At 43.0% G+C, this 27,848-nt stretch overlaps 1 protein-coding gene and 2 long non-coding RNA genes across 4 annotated transcripts in view; 2 read left to right on the top strand and 1 right to left on the bottom strand.

Annotated features, from left to right (window-relative positions):
• Positions 1 to 27,848, bottom strand: part of LOC137857503 (disintegrin and metalloproteinase domain-containing protein 20-like) — a 371,501-nt gene that overhangs the window by 276,014 nt on the left and 67,639 nt on the right. The gene's annotated exons all lie outside the window — the stretch shown is intronic.
• Positions 1,039 to 8,737, top strand: LOC137857510 (uncharacterized). 2 transcript variants are annotated; one of them, XR_011097113.1, is made up of 4 exons: positions 1,039 to 1,215; positions 1,917 to 2,135; positions 3,006 to 3,156; positions 5,207 to 8,737. It is a non-coding gene; the product is annotated as an uncharacterized lncRNA (long non-coding RNA). The 2 variants fall into 2 exon arrangements; XR_011097112.1 differs by having other exon boundaries at positions 3,006 to 8,737.
• Positions 11,819 to 26,438, top strand: LOC137857509 (uncharacterized). Its single transcript, XR_011097111.1, has 4 exons — positions 11,819 to 12,208; positions 23,873 to 24,005; positions 24,906 to 25,028; positions 25,773 to 26,438. It is a non-coding gene; the product is annotated as an uncharacterized lncRNA (long non-coding RNA).

The following is a 27,848-nucleotide window of genomic DNA, read 5'->3' as shown; positions in this document are numbered from 1 at the left end:
ACTATGTGGGACAGCCAGGTGAGATTGAGATCCCTGCACCCCTCTTCCCCCGACCCCCTTGAGTCCTTACAATATTGCATTCACACTGAAGGATCAAGCCCAGCCACGCTGGAAATGTACAGAGTGCAGTGCTTTCTCCCATAACACATTAATTCGCGGCTCTGAGTTCTGGTTTGCCTTGGATGCTAGAAGAATACGCTTATTAAAAAAGAAGAAGAAGAAAAAAACAACTTCTTGGCTACATTTGTGGTAGAAAGGTCTGTCAGGGGCCGTTAAGTGGATGCAGACACAGCAGAGCTCCAGAAGTCCTTAAGCTGCAGCTTGCTGAAGAGTGTTGTGGGGACAGCATAACCCCGTGCCTGCCCCTTGTGAAGCACCCTCAGCATGCCTCAGTGGCCCTGAGAGATTGGATTTTTCTGGCACCCTGCCTGGCCACTCTCACCTCCTTAGGCCTTTGTCCTAAAGGTGGAAAGCAGGCGGGGGTCACAAGGAGACTTTTTCCCCTCGCACTCCGCTACCAGGACTGCTCCTAGGAGGCAGGTCAGGGAGAGTTAGTTTATCTTTGTCGGGGAACATAAAAACAAACATGCCTATGCTGTTAACAGTTTTAGTAAAGCACTCTTCTTTTCTTTCTGGAAATTGTGTTTGGGGAAAGCTACACAGAGCTAATGACTTGAGTGCCTGCGGTGATTGTCCTCATACTCAAAATATGCGAAGTGTTCTACCAAAAATCTCAGAAAACTGCCATAATACAGCACTTGCAACAACACCCTGTGACAGGGGTTGATCTCAGGACTTATTTGTGTATCTTCAGCACATAAAAAATACAATTGTCAAAGTCTGCAGCGTTGCCAGTACATGTGACCTTTAGCTCATCTTGCAATACCGAGCATTTTCATTAGCCAGAATTGCTACAATTGGCTTCTGGGGAGAAGCTCCATTTCCTGAAAATAGAAACTAATGGGTGGTCATGAAAACTGAACCAGGGGAGGGGATGGGGAAGAGGAGTCTGAAGCTGACTTGGCAAAGATAGTAAGTACTGGGAGCTGGGAAAACAGAGCTTACAAAAGACCAGGATTCAGAGGCGGAGTTCACTTGGTTAGGAGAGGCAACTAAGAAGTTGGCTGGGATGGCTAACAAAATTGTACGAGGTGCCCTAGATTGGAAACAAGGAATTAGCCAGAATATGGTGGGAAGCTGACCACAGGAACACAGGTAAGGTCAGGAGAAGTCTGGTCCAGGAGATGGAGAGGAGGAAGAGAAAAGCAAGGACAATCTGGAGAGAAGGGGCAGAGAAAAGCAAAACCAGGTGGAAGTAGGGCAGGAGACTTTTCCTGTAAGCCATCACCTTCCCCAGAAGCTGCACATAAAGCGAAGGTGTCTGAACCTTCCCGTTGCTCCACACTTCGAGGATGAAGGATTGTTACTGCAGTGGGTTGCTCCCGTGGCCCAAGTGACAGAGGTCTGCGTAGGGGACCCTAGTGGCTCGGGTGACGTGTGTCAGTTCGATGCCACGATGTGGAATTTCTGTTTTTCTAACCTGGATAATTACACACTGCGCCCTCTCTGTCCTCCTACAAAAGATCTGAGGGCCAAGCCTTCCAAAGTTGGTGATGCCAGGGTTAAGAGTGCCTGCATGCACATGCTGAGGGGCCGCTGTTAATTTAATGATCACACACCACTCCACAGGACCCGGGCCTCACCCAGCGCACAAGATGGATGGCGTGCACTTAATGAGCAGCTGCTCAGTGTTTTCTGCTCCATTGTTGGGAGCGTGTCTCCACGCTTTATTGACTGCATACTATCCGTGCTGAAGGCAATTACTTTCCTCATGAGTTTTCCTGTGCTGCTTATCACTATAGTAACTGCCTGCTTTACAGATACTACCTAATCTCTTTTCTCACTTCCCCTCCGAGGTGGCAGGACCCCACCTGTATTTCACAAACGCGAAGCTGAGGAGCGGAGAGCAGAAGCTGATGAGAAGTCACCGAGTTCAAGTGTCCAGACTGCAGAGGGACTGCACATCCCACGGCACCCAGCAAGTGGACGTGCGGTGACATCGGCCTGTGCCTGCTCTCGCCCACCATGTGGCACGTGTCCCAGATGCACTGCCACAGGCACAAGGAAAGTATCAGGTAATGCAGCAGCACAGTGAACTTAAAGAAAAATAAATTGCCAAATAAATGGGGCAAACCACAGAACAAGCCAGTTCGGTATGTATTAACAATGTGACTGCTCTACTTGCCTGCAGATTTGTCTTTTTTCTCTTCCCTGTTACGTGTTTTAATTCTTTCTATATTGCACCCCCTGGGGTCAAGACTGTTGGTTTCTGTATTTGCAAAGCACCCCGCATATGCTCTGAGTGATTCAAACAGCCTGTGTGATAGGTAAATACCTATCTCCCTTTAGGAGAGGGGAAAATTAAATACAAGGCCTAATTTTCTTTCTTTCTTTCTTTCTTTCTTTCTTTCTTTCTTTCTTTCTTTCTTTCTTTCTTTCTTTCTTTCTTTCTTAAAAAAGTCACACATATCTACATATCTTTTTGTACAAGAAACCAGGCCATTCATAAGCAGACAGTCCTGCTTATGAGTGGACTAAGGAGTGGACTTCTTGCACACTGATGTGCAGAAGGTGTAAGTAACTAAGCACATGCCTGTTTTGGAGGATATAGGTGTATGTGATTCACTCAAAGTAGCATAGGAAGCCAATCAATCTTGTCACTTAATCAGTATAACAAAAGAAAAAATATGTTTCCCTAAAATAGAAGCAAATCAGTCATGTGAGAGATAAAACCTTAAATTTTGCTGAGAGTCTGTAAGTTCCAATAAGCACCAATCTTTCTCACTTAATTAGTCTCCTTAGGGAGCTACATTGCAGGTGTTTTTCATTATTTCCATCAGAAGTTTAGCAATTTCTCTTCGCATTGCCTCTTTTTGGGACAAATCTCTGCTTTCCAGCTGGGGATCGTTTTGATTCTAAATTGTTTCTCTCTTTATCTCTCCCAGATCATTGGAGCGAAAGGCACTTCCTCCTGTCTGATCCTCCTCATGCATCTTCCTGGAGAAGAAAAAGCAAATGTGGGCTGAGGAAACAGTGCCACTGCCTGAAATCTCCTCTATTTGGATACATTCCACAAGAACGAAACAGCAACGGAAGGTTTTTGGTATTTTTTTTATCATTAGTAAGAGTGCAGTCCTAGCCAGATGTAAGGAGAAATAAGAGTCCCCCCATTAGAAGGCTTGATGGAACCCCTGAAAGATTATATTAAGCTGTTTTCAAGGGCTTATGTCTTATTTTAGCAAGTCACAATGCACGTGCCCAGCTGTCCCCTACTCACACACCGTAAGGTGGGTCAGATTACTTCGTGTGCCAAAATGGGAGTGACCTACTTGCTACAAAAAATATTTGAGGATGTAGTTACACAGAGCACAGACACAAGCTTTTTGTGGGGTAGTTCTTTAGTTTCTGGAGCACTCAGATGCTATGATTAGTTTTGACTTTTGCTATTATTCTCTTGCCTTTAGAATAGGCCTTGGACACCTGTGTTGTACACCCATTCATCCCTTTCCAGGATATTTGGGATTTGAACTTTTACTGCAAGATTTGTCATAGGAAATGAGTGGTAAGAAAGAGTGGGTTATAAGAAATGAGTGCTTTCCGCTGATGTGACTGGAAGCTATGTGCCTCAGAGGATGTTACTGCATGCCCTATGTTTCCAGCTATCCAAGCTTCTTTGATGAAGTGGCTTCCAGAATCTGTGGGGCCTGGGGCTGCAGAAAGATTCACAGTGAATTCGAAACGTGAACACGACCGCAGCTCTGCAGCCTGGGAAATTCTCTGAGATCCTTCCCCAGGCAGGTGACATTGCTGTGAGGCTGAAAGTGGATGAGTGTGAAACCGATGCAATAATTGTAGCCTGGCTGCTGGCAGTGTTAGTTTTCCTTCCTGGCAAGGACAAAGGAAGAAGGTCTGCTCAGTTAGCTCCTCCGGGCTCCGTGGTGGGAGGAGGTCTGGAAGGGGGCTTAGCAGCTTTGTCTATAGCGTGCTGATATTCTGGACAGGAGAGGGGTGGAAGCCATCAACACCTAACTGTGGGCTCCAAGCACATTTTTGCATTTAAAATCCTTTCCTAGCTGGAAAATTCTCTGAGCCATTGATTAATTAAGTTGTATAAATTTACAGAAACGTTAGGCCCTGTTTCCTGAGCCAGGCACTAATATGCTGCCATCAAAATGTTCTCGCCTCCACCACTAGCTTTGCTTCTGTCGACATTCAGGGTGGCATTAATTTGGATTATCCGCGGACTGGAGCATGGGGAAGGCCCTAAAGGACGCATGTGTCTGTCAGGAAGGCCTGACAGAAGGGGGAATTAAACTCTGGACTTGATTTTGTAGCTTTTCTGGTCTTGGTCTGCCCCTTGGTTTTGTCACTTACATTTTTGTCCTCACTGTTACAATACATTTCTTGCTAAAGACCATTCTGGATATAAAGATCTCTTAAAAACCACGTAAGCAATGTTCAGGAAATTTCTGTGTGGTGTTTTCCAGGTTGTCTTATGATATTGTAAAAACAGTAGGAAAACACTGGGTCATTCTGTGGCACTCTTCTTGCACATTGTGCAGGCAATTTGAAGACTGGATACGATACGGGGAGTGTACATGTATGTATGTTCACATGTGTATAAATTCTCTTACGTACATGTTAAGTAGATTAAGTTGATTAGTAACAGAGTGGCAAGATTCTCTTTATTTTTCAAGACCTATTTTATGGGATTTATTTAGGACTGTACCAACAGCCAGTCTATAGCAGCTAGCTTCCAGTGCAGCCAAATGAGTCATTTCCACCTACACTAACACATGTCAAAATGGTTCCTACTGTGTGTCTACCTATTAGAAATAAACAGAAAAAAGTTATATTCGTCTCAACTTCTGCAGCTTCTTCTACCTGAGCATCTGAAAGGAGCGTAGCAAGGTAGACCTCCCAGCCCTGCTATGGTGGTAAGGTGTATTATGTACACTGAGATATCCCACATACATTTTTTAGGTGGGGAAAGCAAGGTACAAAATACTTCATTTGCTTCGTGTCACAGAGCAAGCCTGCAGAAAGAGTAAAGCCAGACTCCCCCTGCTCCCATAGCTAAGCTGTCTACCCACTGGACAATACTGCCACGAATCCCAGCAACTTATTTTTTTTGCTTTATTTCCAGCTGGAAGTAACACAATGGAGGATTTTTCCTTTCTGTTGCTTAGCTACCTCATGACCTTTGGATAGTCTCTCTTATTGGCTGGGCGAATGCATTTCCCTGCAGCCGCCGATGTGGAGTGTCTCAGACCTCCCCCTCGGGCAGGATTTCACCAGCTGCCCTGCCTAGACCATGTGTTTCTCTTCCCATCTTGCTGAAAGAAATTTCGTTATTTTGCCTCTAGCGTATATGGAACAGTGCTAGAAAGAATGCTGGAAAAGCCTTCAAGAATGACATATACTGTATCGATTCGTTGTATTACTGAACAGCTCATCGTTAATTAAAACTAGCCTGCTAATTACTGTGATGCTGCTTCTCTGGACCTCCACAGCCTGCAGATCCGTGGGCTTGCCTGTTCAAAACAGCTAAAGCTAGAATGGTTCAAACTCTGAACAAAGAGGGATCTGAACTTGGCAACTTGAACGTGTGTCTACTTGATCCATGACCTCATTGCTACTAAAGACGTTTGCTCACAAAAACTTGCACAAGGAGCCTACTTGATGCAGGGGCTTTCAACCTTTGATTAAGGCATTTGGCAGTGAAACTTTCAGCCCAGTGGTGTCATGGCATTTCACCACTACTTTAAGGATTTGAGTGCTAAATCTCTGCTTGGTTTTGACTCCTGAAACAAAGGCAGCTAGAATAATGAGAGGTGACATTTTTTTAACCTATCAGCTTTTACTGGTCACTTTGATTAGAATAAAATCATCCCTTTGTGTTAATTTTTCCTGTCTCAAATTATTCTGCCAATAATTACTTTTGCTGGAGGTGAAGCAGTCACTGAAATAAGACACAAAAGAAAGAGGAGAGACATGCCTTCCCAGGCCATCCTGTAACTTTTATTGAATTGTTTAACTCTGGAGAATGAGATCAAATGGACTGCATAAAATCTAAAGCCTTGCATTAGACACGAGGGTTTTACATACAGTGTAAGGACGGAGTTTAATTTCCTTTGTTGTGGGACCTGAACAAACCTGAGGATGGTGCTTCCCATGTTCAGCCTGCAGTGAACCAGCTGGGAAGCACTGTGGGTAGGTAGGCCTTAAACCCAGCTCCTTGGGTGTCTTCCAGAAGGCATGCTCTTCTGCCTGGGATCCACTGCCTATGGCCTTCTCTGAAACAGCTGCAAAGAGGTCACCTTTTTCTTTTCTGAACTGCCACAGGGTGCGGTGGGAGCATCTCCTCTCCCCCTTTCATGCATGCTGCTGAAGGGAGGGCTTCCCCACAATGGTGAGCATCTGGCTTCAATTCTCATCCCAATCACAAGTCCTTAAAATTCAGTCTCTGAGCCCTGGGGAAGGCGTTGTTGCTGTCAGGGTATTTGGTGTTTATCACAAATAGTTCACTTGTGAGCGACTGAGCTTAATTCACAGGCATCTGTACAAACAAGCGAGATCTTCAGATGGCAGGTACTACGGAACTGAGAGTTACATTTAATCATAGAGCTCTCGAGACTCTGCCCTTTGCAGCCTAGAGGCATTCATTAACAACATCCTCGTGTAATACTGAGCTCTTAGTGGAGCATAATGAAGATATCCTCAGGATGAGCGGAAGAAAGAAGCGCTGTATTTTTTCTCATGGGAGAGCACATAGGAACTAGACGTGCAGTTCTAACAGATACTTTCCTTCAAGGAGAGGTGGGTTTGTGTATTTTTTCTATTGCCAAAATGAATTTACCAGAAATTTTAAGAGAGCCTTGTGTTCCTGCTGGTTGGGCTCTCAGGATGTTTTCCTTTCTGTAAGAACGTGCATCCTGCCCCCCAGCTGGTCAGGCCAAAGTCCCACAGACCAGCATCCCTCAGCTCCAGGGAAGCTGAGGTTACATTCAAATCCAGCTCCCGTGCTTGCATTCAGCCCAGGAATGCGGTGTTGGAAAGCCCTCTGCATGAGGATCTCTTTCCCAGCTTTGAAACTGGGGTCTCCTATGGACTCTATTCGTACTAATCTGTCTGGTGACCAAAAAGGTCTCTGTATGGCACCTGAATCTGATACCTGCGTGTGGTGCACCGGGGGACGAAGGGGACGTGCAGCCGCTGGCTGTTCTCTAACCTCCCTGGGCCAGAAGCCAGGCAGAAGGACAGGGAGCTGGAAGCAATCAGCAATGGAGGAGGGAGAACTAGGCTCCCTTCTCTGTGTGTGCAATGAAAAATGTGGATTTAAAATCAATTTACAGCAAAGTGATTAAATAAAGGACAGATCTATGCTGCTGCTCGAAGCACGGGCACGCCATAGGCAAACACTGCAAGTGCCAGTAGCAGAGCAGCAGTGACAGCACGGACTTCAGCTGCGAACAAAAACCTGCAAGTTATTTTCTTTTTCCTTAATATTCCTCATCCACCCCCTCATCCAAACAAAAGATAAAGGCCGGAAAAGACTCTCGGTTGTAGCATGTTTGCAAATTCTCTTGCTATCACTCATCTTCGCTTCTGTAAACAATTTCTGTGCATTATTAACATTTAAAATACTGTAAACATGGAAAATCACAACTGAAATGTACTGCTCAGGGAACGGGGCCCAAGGACACGTAACTGCCAGTAACTCCTTTGAAGCTGTAGGATCAGCTGGATCAAAAGTTACTGGAGCGAGCTTTCCCCTGAAAGGGAAGCGGCCAACAGCAGGCAGCAAGGGAGGCTCTGGGAAGTTCTTGACCTTGAGGGGGCTCTGGAAAGCAGTGTATTTACTTGGGCTTTTTCGAGGGGCTCAGTGAACTGAACAGTCGGGATCTTAGTCATCTCTGCGTGGGACTGGCATGTGCTCGCTCTGCAGCAGCCTCCAAAGGCAGAGCCTGCCTGTCTGTCTGCGGAGCAGCGGGGCTGGGAGAGGGTGCAAGATGGAGGCACCGCTCCTTCTGCTCCAGATTCGCGTTTCGTTTCTCTCATCCTTGTTTCTTTTCTGCTAACCTGCAATAAATCATCTTGTCTGGAAACACGTGTTTCTCCCTTCGCATTTGGAAGCTGCTCCTTCAGTGCTGAGCCATGTAAAGTGATGTGCATGCGAGCGTTATGGATTACTGACGTTCAGGAGATTATTTGTGGTGTTATGGGATACCTGTAGGCACGTTGTCTAAATAGAGACCCGATCTGTCAGTGAATTTAACTGATCATTCTAGATAGGGATGTGGTGAGCGTGGTGGTGACCGCTTCCCGGGGTGCAGTAAGGCCTGCCAGCCTCCTGCTCACCTTGGTATCCCCACCCCTGCACTGCTTTGGACACCCTGCTTTGAGCCTCGGGGAAATATGGTTTTCACAACTGCAGAAAAGTTATTTCAATGGCAATACAGTGTGCAGGCAATGCTGTATGTCTGACCTAAGCTCCAGCTTGTCTCACATTTTCTTTCACACTTCTCTAGAGGTTTTTTCTTTGTTTTGTTTTTGAGTTAACAGCACATAATAAATCCCTTTATAACAAAGGTATTTTGACTTAAGGAATAAAAAATATAGTTAGTAGTACGGAGAGGGAGTGTTTCTTAATCCATCACATCCTGCTTATGCATCTTCTGTACCTGCCAGGATACATCTTTCTGGAATGCAAAGAAGAAAGGAGATCTGTGCCTACCTTCACTGGCTGTTTTAACAACTTTTTTTTTTTATTTTTGTAAGTTGGTAAAGGTGAAGCAGTGCCCCTTTAATGCCTGTGACACGGGATGATTTATGATAGCTGTGTAGGGATTAGCTGAATGGGTGGGTTCAGGTGTTATAGATGGGATGTGAACATCTCCAATCCTGGCTGTACGCTTGGCAGGGTTACCTGGCTCAGCTCTTTGTTCTCGTTAGGCAAACAAAATGAGTTTGCTCTGAGTGGGTGGTAGGAGAGTTTTTGGGACGAAGGCTCAACCGTGAGGTTCTGCATGGCTGTCTGAGCACTCCCTGGCACGCCGTGAGAGGAGGGCTGGGCTCGGGGAGGAGCTGAGCACGGCTGCTGCAGGGAGCAGACCAGCCCTGCTGCTAGAGACAGCTTTGGAGCCAGCCCACCAGGCACATACTTGACTGCTGAGAAACGCAGGCCAGCGTGTGATGTCCTTGTGCAGTGAAAACACAGCCGGTTCCTTCCATGGGCTACATCCTGCCTCTCCGTGTGCGTGTCGGGAGGTTAGGGAGCGGATAGCTGGAACCTTCTGTGCTCTGCAGCCCACCCGCAGCAAGGCCGGATGAGGCCACGATGGATGCCCCTGCTGTTTGCTCAGGAGGGGCTGTCCAGCCTCCTGCTCATCCCCCTGGCAGGCAGCATCAGGATGTGTGTACGGCTCCATCCTGGGCCAGGCCCAAGGAGGGCCTCCAAACCACCTGGGGAAACAAGAAAATCTCTAGAAACCTCTGCTTGACCACCACGGCCTTGCTCTCCCCAGCGCTCAGGGCAGTGGCAACGGGGTTGGGGTGATGGGAATGATCATCTGGGAGAGAGAACCAGAGCTTAGACTGGTCACCTTGTGAGAGGGTTTCTGGAAAACAAAATTATTTTTAAAATGAGAACAAGGAGAAGCGTGGTAAAAATAATATTAACAATACGCAAATCCTTCTGCAATGCAAGAAAAATGAGGGGGGAGGGGGAGCACACCCACAGAAGGAAGAAAATATGACTTGGAGAACTGAAGAGGATAGACTATAAAAGCAATGCAGGCAATAGCTAATAATCAAGAATAAGGAGAAACAGTAAGGATTAACTCTTCAGTGGTATGGGATTCAAGACTGCTGCTTCAAGCAAGGGGAAGGCAGAGCAGAATCCAACTTTCTAACCCTCATATGTAGGAACTGGAGCCAGAGCTACAACAGTAATTTCTGACTTTTTTTTCCTCTAAAGGTTCATTTTTTATTTTTATTTTTTTTTTTTAAAAGGGGCATTCTGAAATCTTATTAAATGTTTTGTAAAGGCTATGATGCTTTTACAGCCCTCATAAAGCTTCCTCCAGCTCTCTGTTCCCAGGTGTTTATCTGAAGGAACGGGTGACCTCTGCAATCCTGCCAAGGTCACAGACGCCACCACAGCCTGCTTGTGAGGAGCCTTAGTGAAAGCACCACAGAACTTAAGCAGGTCCTTATCCTGTTCCCAGAGGGTCTGAATTTTGCCTCAGCGCTCTGCTCTCTCCTCTGAACAAAGGGGCTTGAGTCTGCTCATTTTGCTCAAGAGTTAGCGGTTGAGTCAAGCTCAGCAGGATGATCTGTATGAATCACCGCATCGCCAAGTGAGCTACAGTCACAAGTGTTTTATCCAAATTACAAATGAAAGAGCGAGAACTGCTCCCATTACTCTTCATCCTTAACAGCCTGCTACATTTCATTACAGAGCACATATGGGAAGAAGAGATACACAGGTGAAAAAGCAGCCTAATGATCACAGCAACTAACTGCAGGTCTGATCTTTCAGGCCCATTACCAGGCATGGTGCTGCGCTTTGCGCTGTTGAGACGTCCTCTTGCAATGGCAACAAGCACACGGAGAGTCAGACGTTTCCCATGGCGTTTCTAAAAAGTGCATCTGTATCTATTGAATCTTTAGAGTGTTTAAAAAATCAATGCTAAGCCAACTTCCACAGCCTTTCCCAGCAACAACAAATTAAAGGGAGGCATGGTGCCATAACTTCCCATAGCTGTGAATAATGTGTTACAAATAGAAAGTCTACTTGTTATTCATACCCAACCAAATTATAAAATATCTGAATCTCTCACGCTTTTTTTTTTTTTTTTTACATGTAGGTTACCTCTTTTGACTTAGTCCTTTCAATAGCTATTTAAAGCAAGGCCATACTGTAAGATGAATGATGATCACTCCTCACTGTACTAGCAATTACTTCACCAATTCCTCTCCAAATGTGTAATATACTAATATGTGAAGATTATATTCAGCCGCAAGATGGACTGAATGCTGCAAGGGAAGTAATTACTTTTGAATATCATTTTGCAGTCATTATGAAGTCTCTGTTAAATGATTTTCTGAATGTTATCAGAGCTGATGTAAGCACATCTGTTACCAACTATGTCTAACTACATGCAAACTGCTTAGTGACACCACTTACACTGACAAATATTTAAAATCTCTGCATTTTTACTAGTTTGGCCATGAAGAGGTATCAGCATAGCAACAAACATTTCCAATAAAAGGCAAAATTTAAGCTACTTTTTTTTTTTTTGGTCCCAATTATTATTGCTATGTGTGGAAGAGAGCAAAATAAAGGGAGTTAATATGCCTTAATAGAAAATGTCTGGATAGAAGAAACATAATTAAAATTTGCTTGACTGGAAATCCAATTTTAATCAGGGGCTTGGGTTTGGCTAAATTTCTTAGAAAATATGGTATGCTAAGTTAATTGTTTCCACAAAATTAAAAGCCAGACGAGAGACTGTTGTTCTGTTGGAATAGAAGCTCTTACACAACAGATTCATGGAAAAAATGTAATAATGTAAACGATCTTTTGTTTGTGTATAGCTAGGTGCAGTCATACAAAAATGCTGGTATTCACAATTCAATTCTTACGCTATAGAAATAATGAAAAATATCTGGTACCAATATGTAGAATTTTCAGCCCTGTCAGTCTGGGTTGTCACCGCCCTAAGCTTTAACACACTAGGAAGGCTGCGGCATGTGTCGGGCTCTGCCTAAAGCAGAGACCCTTTGAGGGGTTTGAAATTCATGAATGAGGTGCTCACATGAGGCTCCGAGGGAACCACAGGTGTGACAATTCCTCATTTGATCTCGGCAGTAAGGGAAGTGAGTAACGAGGTGCATGTCTCTGAAACCAGAGTGCTGGGCTCTTCCAGCAGTCCCTTCTAGCCTGATGTTCCTGGCTTGGTTTTTGCCAGCAGTGCCCTGCTTAACAGGGAAAGAGACTTGTGAAGAGCCTGTTCTTTCTTTGCCCTTGTGAAGGAGTGAGGCAGTCATAGACCCAATATTCTCTTAAGTACCTTCTCCTTGGTCTCCCGAGGGCAAATTCTGGCTCACATTGGTACCCAGAGGCTGTGAACCAATGCTCCTGGTAAGCTTTTTATACGCTAGTTTTCAAAGATGAATGTTTATTGCAATTAATAATTACAGCACATTGACCAAAAATGTAGTAACTCATGCTTTTATCTCTGGAGGTGCCCGGATCAGCTGTTCTGTACATTGGTCAAGTGTCCTTATGTGTCTCCACTGTTTTAGAAGTAATTAAAACAAGCCTGGCCTGTGAGGTTGTTACCTGAGCACTCCAGATTTCCGCAAAGACTGCATTTGCAGCATTAAGTTTCATTTTTAGATGATGCTAAATCCCTACTTGCTGTGCTTTCTCTGAACAAAACGATGTTGCTGAAAATAATAGCACTGGGCTTTCTGATGCTCCTGATATTCCTAAAGACAGAAGAAAAGGACTCTTCTGCCAAGCAGCTGCTTTGGTGGTAGCATTTGTGCTGCAGTCCAAAAGACTTGAACTCGGATTCCATGAGTCATCTGTAATTTGTTGCACGTTGAGGTATATATATCTTGCTTTTGGGCTTTGGGATGAAATGTGAGCTTTCTAATATAAATAAGCATGCAGGGATCGGCTTTATAACTCACAGGTCTTAGACTGTCACTGGCTTTGGATTATGTCCAAGTGTGACATACTGTCGGGAACTGAATGCTTTAGATAGTGGATGCAGTGGTGTACCAGCACCGTAACGCTAGCAGCCTTCTAAATGCCCACAGTAGTGGATTTGCTACCAAAGCTAAGAGGATATTCTGTCAAAATATCCACAGCAATAGTCCTAGGTCCTTGCTGCTCTGCCCGCAGTGATGCTGCTTGGCTTCATTTTGCTCTTGCATTACTCCCCTTCTTCTTCACTCTCTTCCATAGCATTGGTGTATTATTATATTCATGGTGTGTTCACTCCAGCAATGGGGAGAGAATAGGGCAGAAAGCTGCTGATGTATTGGGTTAAGAAGGGTCTATAGGTCCTCGGGGAGGGAGCTCCCATAGCCCAGGAAGGTCTTGGAGGAGAGCTCCATCCTGCTGCAGCCTCCTCCAAGGGATGAAGTTCTCCCAAGCTTCTGATCAGCTGCAAAGTGATAACTAGGGAGAGGTAAGGGGGAAATTCCCTCCCCACATGTACCACCTGCAGAAAGCTTGCTGTTTCTGCCTGAAAGAGCTAATAGCACTGAGGCAGCTAGTGGTATCATGATACTGGGTTTTAGCGTTGTTACTGGGAAAGAATCAAATGTTACTGCCTGCCATTAATTCTCAGTCCCTGGCAGGCAGTGCTCAGCACATGACAGGAAAAAGACCAGAGATTCCAGCATGGAAAATCTCCAGGACCAATCTTTCCCATACGAGAAATAGAAATCCTGGTTTGAATGCCTAAGATTACAGCTCCTGAAAAATATCTCTAGACATTACAAAAGTCAAGAGGCTGACAGAAAACATTCTTCTGTGCGAGACATGCTGTTTTCCATGTGGCAAGGAACAGAATCTTTTCTCACCAATCACTGGGACATCTTGAGGTACACCCATTGATACTGTTCACAGAAAATAAAGTGATGCTAAAGCAGCAGACTCGTGCATACATTCAGCAGTGGATTTTTTGGGTTATTGCAGCTGCTATGGTTACCAGTCACGCGGCTGGCCACCTTCTGTAGTGGAGGTGCAGAGTGATTATACTGTACATTGTGTGAAGAAGTCAGATAGACCGTGGGGGTGTGTGGTGGGTGTGAGCTCCCTACCCACTGCAGAAGGAGCTGGAATGAAAGTTCTCTGAAAGAAATCTATTTCAGTGCTAATGCTGCCTAAGTGTTTGACTTCTCTATTAATTCTTCTAAGGAGGAGAAGAAGTAGCAAACCAGCTATCCACAGCTAACCGATTACTCTTGTACTAAATGAAAATTAATGTTGATGTTTTTGTGTTCATATGGAAATTGTCCCTTGGAGAAAGGATGGAGTGAATTTGTTCACAACTCTGTTGCATTTACAGCAAGATCAGGAAATCCATCTGTACTCCTGGAGGCTCTAGGGTTCCTGCAAAGAGCTCTGGATCTCGGTCCCCAGGCAGCCCCAGCCATGGCAACACTGCACCTTCTTCAAAGAGAGATGCCAGCACAAGTTTCTTTCAACCAGTCATGCAACAACTTCCCTTCTTTCCTTCACTTTTCCTTGGCCTAACAGGCTCAAGGCTGCTGGAATATGCTCTCACTTCTTTGTTGGTTCTCTGTGTCACAAATGAACTGCCGACCCTCTGCTCTGCTGACAAAGGTCTCCGTAAGATCAACTATCTCTATAAGATCAACTGCGTATTCAGCTTCAGGAAGGAACCACGGGCTTTCTGTTCAGACATCGTAGTTTAACTGACTGTGTTAATGAAGGAGGTTTTCATTTTGCCTGCCCCTGGATATTTTCTTGACTTTAAGCTGGCAGTTGTTGATAGAAACTTGAATTTCTTCTTCTTGATGACATTGCAGTGCTTTACGAGATAGGCTATTTCCAGAGAGCTCAACATCCTGCCTTTTGTTGCTGTGAACAAAAGGTGCTGACACTTGTGCAGCTTTGATTGAACTTTCACAAAAGCTGTCACTTTGGATGAGGCAGCCTCTGACTTCTCTCTTTGTTTGTCCATGATGCCTCTGCTTGTGGTTTTGCCTCTGGCCCATAGTATTTCCTTGGGTTTCAGTGGCCTCAACCCAAATCTTACACCTGCCATGACTTCAGTTCAACTGCTGGTGATGGCTCCTGTGAGCCTTGCTGCCAGCCAGCCCTCCAAGCCTTCCTGTGTTCTTCCCAATTCACTCTTGCATTTCCCGTTCCTTTACTGGGTTAAAATGGCCATATTTATCAGACTTCATGACATGTAAGATGTCTAGCATTAATGGCTGGAAGTCTCCTAAAAGGTTCCTTGCTTTCCTACCCTGCACAGGATTTTCTCTCTGCATGCACACACACAAAGGGATGATTATGTTAGCACTTGTATAGCTGCCTGATAATTAAGTTAGTCCATGGACACTTAAGGTATCCTTGCTAGTAAGCACATTAGAGAGGCAGTAGGGGTCCTATATGCCAAAGAGGATAAAGGCAAAAACATAAAGTTATGTTAATTAGAAAATTGCCAGACAAGTTACATCAAATATTGAGAGGGAGATGGTAATAAATCCAGAATATATATATATATATATAATTTCATTTGTAAAATATTCTCCCATATTCATCTTGTCAGCTCTTCCCCTCCATGAGGATGAGGAAAAATCCTTCTTTTAAAAAATTTCATTCTGCAAGTTTATTTTCAAAAAGGCTGCTGGCAGGTTGTCACAGAAGGGGAAGATTATGATTAACTGAAATGTCATCAGCCTGTTATTCTCCACAGAGGCGATATGAATGGGAATTAAGCAATGAACTTCTGCAAACAGATGATAGGAGAAGGAGCTGCAAGTAAAGGCTGATTTCTCTGTTAATGCAGGGCTTTGCTGGAGGAATGGAAACACTGAGATTTTCCTTTTCTCTTCTTACACCTCATCAACTCTTATTACGAAGAAGAGACAAACCTTTTTCTTGTCAAAAAGAAATCTCCAAGATCATATGGAAAGGGGGGAAAGGTGAATTCGTTATTTAACCAGATATCTGGCATTTCTCAGCTTTGGGTTTCCCGTTGATGTTGCTGCGGTATACATGCTGCTGTTCCTTTTTCAAATGCTGCGTGATTAAATCATTGCAGTGGTACCTGATGCGTTTTCCTTCGCAGCACCAGCAGAAAGCTGTTTAATTTTATCCCGTGGGAAGCTCGTGCCTGATTCAATCAGGCATTCTTTAATTTTTCTGTTGTCCTATCAAAGGAAAGACAGCACGCCACATGTTAGCCAGTTAGGTTACACATTATAAGAAGAGGTGAGTTCAAGCCATGGAATTTGGGTATGAACTTCAAATGTCTGGTACAGTGAGAAAGGCCATCTCCATTACACTGATCTGGGCATGTGCCTGGTGTCTGAAGTGCTGGGGTGCAAACCACTTCCACGTGCCATCAGAACCGCTGCGTGATCATCGCTGCTGTTGTTTCGGCAGCTTGGGTAGCCCCAGCCCACTGCTGGGTGGTGTTGGAGGTGCCCTGGGAAGCAGGCGGTGCTGGGGCTTGTGAGGCGTTCCCATCTCCAGCATACTGCTGAGGTGGCAGGGCTGCTCAAATCGCTCATCCCAATACCTTCGGCACAATGCCCAAGGACACGTTGCAGTTCTGTGTTAAGAATGTAATATTTCTTCCCTCTGCTTGCAAGTACGGATCCTTTTTCAAGATCACAAGTGGCCCTGTAGGTGAGAAGCAGGTCAGCAGTGACACGCCCTGACACAGTTAAGGGAATTTTTCTCTATTTGTTTAATATGAAGTGTTACTAAGAGTATTTTATATAACAAACTCTTACAATAATGTTTTTAAACCTTCCCAGATTTAAGTGCCAAGCTTCCATAAAAGGTCATTTTTCTTCTGTTAGTTGCTTTCTTTTCTTCTAAGCTGTGGTAATTAGAATCTAAAGAAACTCCAAGCTGAATAGGGGAATTGAAATCTTACAATTTCTCACAATCACGTATCTTAGTGCTTTGAATAAGCCAAATCAATTTTTGACAACGTTGTCTTTGTGATCTCTCCAAAATGCCTTCCCATCCCGCCACCGAGCCTGGCGTAACTCTCTTCAAATATTTTCTTTTATTTTTTTATTTTTTTTTTGTCTGATAAGTAATTTCACATTCATTGGCATTGCTTGCTTGTAATCAGAGAGCTGTTCCAGCAGCCAGCAGATGTTTAGAGACAGCGTCTGCCATCATAATTTAAACTGGGGAGGGTTTGATCCCAGGAGATGTCCTAACAAAATCAATGGGTCTGTCTGCTGTAAAAGAAATGCTCAGTGCTAAGATAGGTAGAACTGAGCTGCAGAGGTTGCAGGGGAATTGAGAAGGTATAGAGAAAGAATTGGCACAAACTGATTTCACAACAGTAATTCACTCAGTGGTATTGATGTGGGAAAGCATTTTAGATGTATCTTGGAATAAACTGAGATACTGGCAACATTCATTTCTGCCTCCTTCCTGTATGCTGCAAAGAGAGTAAGATTGCTTTTGGACAAAGAGCTTCAGTTTTCTATTTCTGTTTCAGTTCTTGTAATATGACAAATGAGGGTATATTGTAAAATAGTCTGAAGCAAGGCCAGGTGTAGAGATTGTGGTAAACAGGGCTGTGACTTTGAAGAAGAGCACTGAGACTGGACACTGTACTTTTGTACCCCTACGTGATGGTGCGTTCTGTAACGGGGCTCCCAGCTCGCAGGCAGCCAAATAACTTCATACCTGTGGCTGGAGTCTGTAATGGGCACCACATTGCAAAGCGGTGCTTGTGTACTTCAGTTGTTGAAATGCATGATGCAGTGCGAGATTTTAAAGATGGCCTGCATAAACATGTAACAAGGGATTTTCATCCATCCTGATCATGCACATTCAACCAGCAGAGGAAATGAAATACTATCTCCTCTAGAGAAACTGCTGAGATATATTTAAAGCTTTAAATATATATAATATGTTACACAGATGTCTGTTCCAACAGTTAGTAATAGTCTCCTGCGGCTGATGGCACCACCCTTCAGGAATGCAATGCCCAAGAGGTTTTCTTTAGATGAACAGGATTTCTGCTAATCCAAATTTATATTAAAGAATATCTCCTGTGCTGAGGGCATAATACATTACGAAGACACCAAACGAATAATCACTAAGTAATGTTTGCTGTCACCAGGTTGTAATATAGAGTTGCAAAAACCTGTTCATTCTGTTTTACTACCTCTTTATTTGCTTGTTGACATCTTTTGTTGTGATAACCAGTCACCTGCTGGTCTTGCTTTTCCCTTCTAAGGTTTTATTTGTCTGATTAGGTCATATAAAATTTCCATGCCCTGCTGCTACCGTTCCTATTTTTGCATATTGTTTTAAGCTTGGGCATCAGATGCATGTTACAGACATGACTTCTGTATACACTGAACTGCTCCTTCAACAGCAGCCTGGTAATGCCATTTATTCCCACTTCAAAGGCTGTCGGGACCACACAGCCATCTTTGTGTAAACAACAGTCAGGCCCTGTAAATCGTAGCATGAGATCCTCCTGGCTATGGCTGTGTTTTTAGGAGTACGGTAACAGAAATAACACTAGACAAAACCAGCAACTCTTGGCTCATCCAGTGTCACATAGCAGCTCCCTGGCTGCCAGGCAGGAAAGCAGGATGCTGGGGAGACTGGGTGTCAGCACAGTGGGAAGCCAGGCTCATCGGGGAAGAGAAGTGATTCAGCATGGCCCTTCACGGAAAGTGCCTGCAGTTAACTGATCACTAAAGCAGCGTAGAGGGTATCCTGTAGGGGAGCTTACACCATCAACCAGGCTAGCTAGCAAAAGAGTTGCTGTGGTGGCAATAGCTGCAGCAGTTTCCATTGGAAAAGAGGCCAGTTCCTGAAAGCAGCACCCTTAGGCCCCTCACCTAGTGTAAACACTACTTGGTTTACCTTGTTCATAAGCTTTTCTATTTTGTTTTAGTGTCAGTCCTAAGAAAACAGGTTATATGAACAGTTGTTCCTTTGCATATCTCTGCCAGCAGTCCTCAGGATGAGCCTTCTTATTTCATCTTCGTGCAGTGACTTGAACCCCGAGCACATGAGTTGCAGTACCACGCTTGAAACCTGGGGGACTACTTGTGGTTAAAGTGAAGCACACATTATGTTCACTGGGGAAAGAGGTGGGAGAGGATACCCTACAGACAGCCACGGGACTTGATGCTTGATCAGCCAACAGAGGTAGCTGCAGAGCAGCTGTTCTTCAGGTAGCATTCCTAAAATCAAATAGCCATAAATGAATTTTGTGGTAGCTGCACAAAATGCTATCAGCAGACCATGAGACCAATCCATAAACGCACAGTTAATGACAATATTTGATTTTTTTTTTTTTTCAAATTTGATTTTTCAAATCACCACACGTAAAAGATGATAACGGGCTTGAAAATAGCAGACAGGATTTCTTGTTCTTGCCCAGTCCCAGGCTTTGATGGTGGACGGGCTGGCAAGGAGTGCTTCAAGGTTGCATATAATTTTTAAAAATAACCTGACAGAGTCGAGATTGGTTTCTTGGTAAGTTCAACAGCAAGGTTACTTGCATCATAAAGCTCTACCACTTCACCTAGAAATCTTACTACTGCCAAAAAGAAATTACTGTAAATGGTAAAGGTGTGCCAAGAGCCACAAAGCACTTTACAAACCTGATGCCATTCCTGTCAGGGCTCAGATGAGTAGTGACTCCCACTAAATTGAGCTATGATGTGCATTAAGCAGTGACAGTTTGTGCATATTGACACAAAAAAGGCCTAGATCAATATAGCCACTTGCAAAATGAAGGGTGTAGGCTGATAAAGAACTAATATTATACAGTGTGAGAGAGGAAATTTGAGCCAAAGACGTTAGTGCAAATACTGAAGACAGTCTGAAGAGTTATGGGAAGTTTAATAACCACACAGAACACAGCACTACAGCTCTAAAGGTCTCACCTGGAAGATAACACCAGGAATATTTCACTAGATATGTGCTTGCATTAATTGCACGTTTACATTTTTAAAAGGGCAGCAGGGACCTATCTAAAAGCAGACATAAAGGAATCCTCCACTGGCAACTGTATCTTACTTCTAACCAAATGCGTTTCTCTGATGTTAGAACTGGAATCTGATTTCGATTAAACCAGCGTAAGTCACAAAACCCCCTGTCAATCACATTTTATGCTGGTGATGGATTTCACTGAATAACTTTTTTCCCCACATTTCTTCAAAGTAATAAAGATAGATGGAAAAAAAGTACTGGAGGATTTTCAGGAAAAAGGAAAAAAGCCTGCAAAATTATTGCACCTTCATCATGTGCAACCATAAACTATTTGATCACTTGCAAAAATATGTGCAGTGTTATTTGTTCCTTACATAATTGTTATGTTTGTTTCATCAAAGCTTAAAATTATTAATACAAGTGATTTTTCAAACAGCAACTGCCACTCCCAGTAGAAAAATCACAGTTTTTTAGGCTGTGTGTCAATAAATTATAATGAAGAAGTCTTAAGGGGATAGAGGGGGAAGGAAACTAGAAAAAGTGACAACAAGTATTTGTACATGAGCTGATTTCTTGTCATTTTGAAAGTCCAGCATCAGTAAAGGACAATTTAAGGCAAAAAATACAAGTTGGGAAAAATGCACTACTGCTCTTACAGCTATCCTGTTCTGTTTGGAGGGCATTGCCAGCAACACCACTTAGAAGAAACTTTAATCTGCTTAACTATAGATTTTCTAATAACTACCCCAGGGCAGCTACCAAAGAGAATGGCCAGATATAGGATGTCTAGACTTCTAACACTTACCTCATTTTTACACTATGGTTACGTTTCTGTTGAGTCTAGAGATCACAGGAGGCCAAAACATAGAGGTTACTAATCCATTAATGTTCCCTATTTGTTTTGTGCAAGGGTTATTAATTGTTGCAGTGCTGAAATACAGTGACTTCAGGGGTTATCAACAGATGTCTCAGATTAATGAGTCATAGTTACCGTGATTCAACTAGGTTATGTTTTCTTACAGAAACGGAATTAACTCCACCAGGCAATATCGCAGAAAAACAGTCACTTCACTGCAAATTTAACTAATATATCTGGAAGCTCTGTATGTATTCCAAGTACAGGAATGAACCATAAAAAGTAAAATTGTGAAAAAAAAAAAAAAATCTTAAAACTTGTAAGGAAAATGTCAAGACAGGAAGTCCTGCAATCCATGTGCCTCATAATTAGATCAGCAGATCCACCTATGTCATTAGATGACTAGAGGGGACAAAGCAGCTGCAAGAACTTATATTATTCTGTTAAATGGCTTTTGAAGTCACGTTTGTTTGTTTTTTAAACACAATAGCTTAAAAAATTGAGAACTATATATATGTTTTTAAAACGAAATACTTACGGAGCTGGTGTGGGGAATATTGGGTGTTTCAGGCCATTCAAAGTGGGGGAAAACATAAAGCAAGTCTGGAGGAAGGGAGGTGCAGTGATGTCGTTAGGATGTCTCATTAAGGCACACAGGCTGAGATTTTAATCTCAGGAGGGGTTTTCAGAAAACTGAGAAAGAAACCTAAGGATTTGTTCACCAGAAACTGGGACAGGGAATTCCACAGTTACAACAGCCTGAAATACGAGTGTGTTGGTTACTCTAGACCAGAACTGCTAAGAGTATCATGAACTCTTCCTTCCAGTTTTAACTGGGGGAAATCCATACATACGTTCAAAATAGCTCCAGTAATTTCTGAATAGGTTTTAGTGTCCAAAGGAGGGCTACAAGGATGGGGAAGGGTCTAGAGGGGAAGACGTACAAGGAGCACCTGAGGTCCCCTGGTTCTTCAGCCCAGGGCAGAGCAGGCTGAGGGGAGGCCTCAGGGCGGCCTGCAGCTCCCTCACGAGGGGAGCGGAGGGGCAGGTGCTGAGCTCTGCTCTCTGGGGACAGTGACAGGACCCGAGGGAACGGCATGGAGCTGGGACAGAGGCAGTTCAGACTGGGTGTTAGGAAAAGGTTCTTCTCCAAGAAGGAGGTTGGGCGCTGGAACAGGCTCCCCAGGGCAGTGATCACGGAACCGAGTCTGCCGGAGTTCAAGTTGGACTTGATGAACTTGTGGGTCCCTTCCAACCCTTCCATAGAATCACAGAATATCCCTTTGGGGTATTTTATGATTCTATGGCATTGTGTAGGGTTTTTAACTTTTCTTCAATGAAAATTGCAGATAACTTTTTTTTTTTTTTTTTTAATTTAAAAACTTTTGATGACTCTTAAAATCGTTTTCCATTTTTGAAGATGGAAAAGATTGAAATACATTTCTTCCTTGCTTTCACTGAAATGAAATGCACATTTTGGCAGTAGGGCTTTGGCTGGCATTCTGAGATATAGTTCATTAGTCCCTTGGCAATCGGAGAAGATTTTATTCTTAAAACAGTGTCTCCAGGCAATTTTTTTCTCAACTCCTTCCCCTAGATAATTGCCAGAGGCCCCATTTTACAAGCCCCTGTGTATTCTTTTCTGAGGTTCTAACATCACTAGGATTTGATAGTCTTAAAATATTGTCAGTACCTCAGGCTCTCAAAGCCCCAGCCTGGTATTCACGCTTAACAAGCTCTGTAGCCACATCCATCTAAGGTTTACACAAATACACTTCGGCTTCCGGCTGTAAATAATTTCTAGATGATTTTATAAGCTAATTTAAAAACCATTCAGCGTTCAATGAACATTTGTATCAACAAGACAGACTTCTGTACTCTGAAACCACAATATACAACAGACATTTTTATTTTATTGCTTCTGCTTGTGAAACTTCTGTGAACCTTGAATAACAACGGATAGGCCAGACTGAATATTTGACCTTTGAGAAGAAAAGGTTTATTAAGTAGCAAGAGGATATCCCCAGAGAACATAGTTTTCAGGCCATGGGATACTTTCAAAGCCTTCATGATTCAGCAGACCTGGAGGAGCTACTTGCTGGGCCAGACCCTTCTCTTTTCTTCCTTAGCAGCAAAAATAAATCAATACTGGTACACTTGTATTGCTGAAAAGCAGTTCTAGGCTGAACTGAAGTGTTAACCTTCTCCTTTTTTCAGTAAAGGCTTCTTTGATGAAAATAGCTGGAAGATGACTTCAAAGCAACCGAAGCCTGATGTTCTTCTCAGCAAGTGAAGAGAACAGTGGATACTGAGTTTTGAACTATGAAAAGCGATCTTAAGAGATCTTAATTTAGCCATCTTTTCCTGTAATAAGATTTCAAGACCTTGCGGGGGCAGAAAGGCTAACTAATGCACCCTAATGAATCAAGGGTGTTGGCTGGAGGCTAAGTCACTCCTGTTACAGAATCCCTGTGGCATGGATATTGAGGGAGAAGAGATCCTGATTTTTTTCCCCACGTCTTTGTGTTGAAAGAGTTGATGTGAGATAGGAAGCGCTTTTCACAACAGAAAAGGTGGCATTCGAGCCTGAGATGTAATGAAAAATCTGATGAACCAGACTTCTAATCTAGGTAATCTAGGATGAGCCACGTGCAGCTTCTATAGTAACTGAAGCAGTTATGCCAAAATAGAAGTATAGCTACTCAGCATAACTGACTTTGTTGACTTTGTGTACTCTGTGAGTATAAATATACTTTTACAATATACTTTTACAATACACGTAGTAATGACAGGTGGGTTAGCTCTTTCAAAAAATTGTGGAAAGTAGTTTTGCATTTTAGCCACACTCCAGAATCCTTTTGTCAGTTTTTGGATTTCAAGAATTGCAAAATGTTTTTCCCTTTTCCTCTTACTATATGAAATACTCAGACAAACAACAGAATGACTAACACCCTTTGCTATGGAAAGAATGAAATTGAGTATTCAGAGAGTTGCCAAATGCAGAATAAACAAACTGATATAACAATTTCCCTCTCTCTATCTATTATGGTGATCTCAGCTTGAGTTTCAACATCAGTAGAGAAATCCTCAGACAGAACAGATTTCCAAACAGATAACATCTCTTTAAATGTCATATTAGAAGAAGAAACTTACTCTGCTGAAAAGTCAAAGCCACTGATACCACAACATTACCCTCCCTCAGAAACAGTACCATCTTCTCTAAGTAATTGTTTCTTCCATAACAGCTTCAGCCACGGAAGCCTGTGACTGCAATTTGTGATTCTAAGTGAGTTCTCGGAACATATCCCAGAACTCAGGGTGATTGGCAGCTCAGTAAAAAGTGAGAGCTAGCCCAACTATCCATCAAACAAATGAGTGGTAAGTCATTTGGAATTTCTCCCAATGTTATTCAGTTTTTTGTTTTTTTTTTTCTTCTGTAGAATTTAATTCTGTTGTGTGTAGGAGACATTTCCCAAAGGTTAATAACTGTGTCATTTTATATTTTGTTCAGAAAACTGAGAGCTAAAAAAACATATTTCGGACTAATTGCATATAAAATAGCTTAGAAAATAGTCACCTTGAGTTATGGACATACAAAAATGAAATGTATCTGAAGGCTTTTTGTTTGATATTTTCTTCAGAGTGAATCATTCACGTTTGAGAATTCTGTTTAAACTTACTAGGCATTGTGAAGGGTACTGTTTATTTGTTTTCCTCTCTCTTTAAAGGATTTGACTATTAAAATCCAAGATAATATTAGGTGATACTTCTGTTCCTTAGTACTCACAGCCTGCATTTTTTTTTCTTTTTTTTTTTTTTCTGAAGATGTATATTACAAGTAGAAAGGAGAGGTTGCTTTCATTTTGAGGTGTTGCCAGCAGGAAGGGACCCGCTCCTTTCTGCCATAGTGGACAAAACTTGCCCAGGATACAGGACATTTGGGTCGCATTTCTCTTAGGACCAGAGGAATGTCCAGTGACACCTCCCACTTACCAGGCGCATGCCTTAAGCACACTGTCGTGAGCTGTTCTTGGTGGGAGCATTCTCTACCACTTCTGATGAAATTCTGCTATTTCCTAGAAAGGAAGAGAGGAATTCCTGTGCCAGTGAAAGAGCATAATATCAGCCCTGAGATACTGGCTTTGGACTGTTTCTGTGTATTTTTAAACTGTGTTCTTCATAACAGAAACAACAAACAAAAACACACTCACTCCTTTCAGCTGAGTTGTCTTAAAGAGTTCAGTCATTTGCAGAATAAAATGTCATATTCTTCTCCAGATACAAGCTGCTTGGGAAATCAGTGAAGAGGAATGCCCATTTACGTGTTATGTTTGAACACAATGTGCAAGTCCCAACAATGAAGAGCAGTCCCACAGAAGCACAGAGTTCGGTAGTTTTCAGGTAAGAGGGCAGCTGAGCCAGAACTGTGAGCTCTTCCACCCCTACCACTCTCTATTCCAGCTTCTGTCTCTCTTTGAGTCTAGCTTTGAGCCAAACTATTTAACTAACATGTTTGTGGTCCTCATGCTAAAGTTTGACAAACACTTTTGTCCAAAGAAAAGTGCCAGCACCACTGAAAAAGGGAATCCTACCTGCCTGCCCTCCTGGCTGTCTGTTCCTGTATCTTGTCCCTTCTTGTACTGAGAGAGGCATTTATGAGGCCACACCGTAAACTGGATCAGGAAGCTCATCTGTCTGAAAGCTAGGGGTACTTTTCCTGCTGGGTTAGTTTCCAGCTGGATCAGTCCTCTGAGTCAGTTTGCTGTAGAGTCACATGAACATCCGTGAAGGACAAAGGTTGGGGCAGGAAGAAGCAGATGGCCGGGAGAAGAAGCAGGGTGTGGAGTGGACAGATCTGCTTCTTTGGTTAGCAGTACCTGCGTGTGCAGTCCTAAAGTGTCTCCTCAGCTACAGCCTTCCTCCAGGGCCTGCGACTTGATTTGCAGAGGCATTCACAGTTAAAAGGGAATTCCTGGGGAGCCGAGCTTCCTTGGAAAGAAGAGCTACCCAGTGCTAAATGTATTGGAAAACCAGGTGCTAGCCACTTAATCTGTGAAATGGGGATAATAATATCACCTTACAGGAAAGGGGTGAAAATGCATTAGATGCTGTTTGTGAAACATTCTGTTCTGATGAACACTCTAGATCAGCCTTGTGGGCAATGCATCCTCCTGTCTTCAGAGTCAGTGGACAAGAGCATGCAGAAAAGAAGGTGTGGAACTGCACTCCAAATCCCCTGGCTTCAGAGGAGCTGTGGAGAAAGCTGTGTAATCATAGAATTACAATTTATATTATGGAGTGCATGTGCCCAAGAAATCTGAAATAATGGCATAAGCAGATGGCAATTGGCATTTATTACTTTTGAGTGTTTGACTTTCACCATTAATCTTTTAATGCATGGGAGGGGAGCTCTGTGTTAAATAGTCTACAAAAGCACTTTGGAGTTCTTCTGGATTGTGCTTGCTGCTTATGCTACTTTAAAATATTTGTATAGTATGATTTGATGGCTGATGCTGCAACACGTCACTTGAAAATTTGAAACAAAAGAACCCCCTCTTTGCCAAAGTCCCTTTTGCATTACCTTCTTCTCAGGCAAAGAAAGTCTCTAACTCTCCTTCTCTAATCTTTCGTTTTCTTCTAAGCCTATAGTAAGTACTCTGACTATTTGACATATAATGCTGAACTGGTGGGCTTTTGTATAACCAGGAATGTCTTTGTTCCAAGTGCTGAGTTAAAAGCAAATGGCAACACCAAAATAATATTCTTAAGTGTTCTACTGTACATCCAAATAAAATTTATTTTCTCTCTCTCTCCCTCTCTCTCTCTCTCTCTTTTTTTTTTTTTTTTTTTTTTTTTTCAGTCAGTCAAGGTTATTAACTGTGTCTTTACCATTGAAAAGCCTTTTTGATTCATAAAGTTAATGTCTGTGTGCACTGGTGCCTCTGTAAGTGCAGACTTGTTCTGCATGTGTATATTTTGCAATTTCTTTTCTGAGGATTAGATATGTACCTGCCTATGAACTACGTGGCTCCCCTTAGTACAGTTTCTGGGCTTCTCTTCTCTATGCCAGTGGCTTGGCAGTCCCCTGAAATGCTAGAGGATGATGCAGATCCTTGCAAATTATGAGAAAGAGCCTACTGATCACAAACCAGGACAGACAGGCTTGGCAGGAGGAAACTGAAATTGTGTGTGTGCCTCCGTGATCCCCCTGACAGCTGATAGGTCACAATTCTGGCCTGTCAGACTTGACACTGATCATTCAATTTTGTTCTTCCTACTTACTGATCCCTTTCCACCAGCCTCCATGCTCTCCCTCGCAGTTTCTTCTATGCTGCAGTTTTGTTGTAAATGCTGCAGTCTTTTCTTTCTTTTCAAATCCTTTCTCCAATCAATTCTTCAATATTTATACCAAGTTAAATGCACCAAAGTCAGAAACATTTCTTTGCTTTTATTAACAGATGTATGTATTTTAAATTCTAAGTAATGTGTAGTTCTAATTCTGAGTTTTAACGGCTTCAAATACTTTATTAGTATTTAGTAATTAGTAATTACCCATGCAAATTAAATAGAACAGATGTACTTCAGGGGGAATTTTTGTATGCTGCAGAGAGGGTCACTTTTAAATGTCAGTCTCGTTCCCTTGGAGAGTTCAGAGTTGATAGTACAGGTTGCATGGTGAAGTCAGGAACTGGTGAAGTCAGTGAGTGTTTATATCTACTTCTTGTCAGAAAAGGCCTGTTAGTGAGTGAAAAAAGAACAGAGAAGCTACAGTTCACAAGATACTGCCGTTTCTGCCAAAGCTGGCCAAAGAAGTTGCCTCTTATTCCTGTCCCCAGAGCCCCCAAAGGAAAATTGTCCTTTGCTATGGCAGCGTATCTATTTATGTACTGTAAACTGGATCAATGAAATGATCCATTTTAGAGAGAATCCTCTAAAAGCCTCAGGCCAATAGTGCTAGAAAATACTCTAAAACCTTCCCAACATACACTAACTTCCTGAGACTATGAATGAGAACGTGGACCTTTTCCATATCCTGAAACTCACTGGTCTTGAGCTCTTGTGAATGATCTACATGTGAATTACCTCATCTGTTTTTCTGGCACATTGTATATCCAAATTGTAATGCTTTCCTTCTTGGAAGAGTGCGCTGTATACAAATTTTCACATGTTCATTGTTCATCAATGAATAAATAATGCATTTTGTTTCAGGGTGGTTCAGAT

Source organism: Anas acuta, chromosome 5 (genome assembly GCF_963932015.1).
Source record: "Anas acuta chromosome 5, bAnaAcu1.1, whole genome shotgun sequence".
In the NCBI taxonomy this organism is placed as follows: domain Eukaryota; kingdom Metazoa; phylum Chordata; class Aves; order Anseriformes; family Anatidae; genus Anas; species Anas acuta.
Note: the sequence above shows the minus strand (reverse complement) of the source record. Positions and strands in the feature narration are given on the sequence as shown.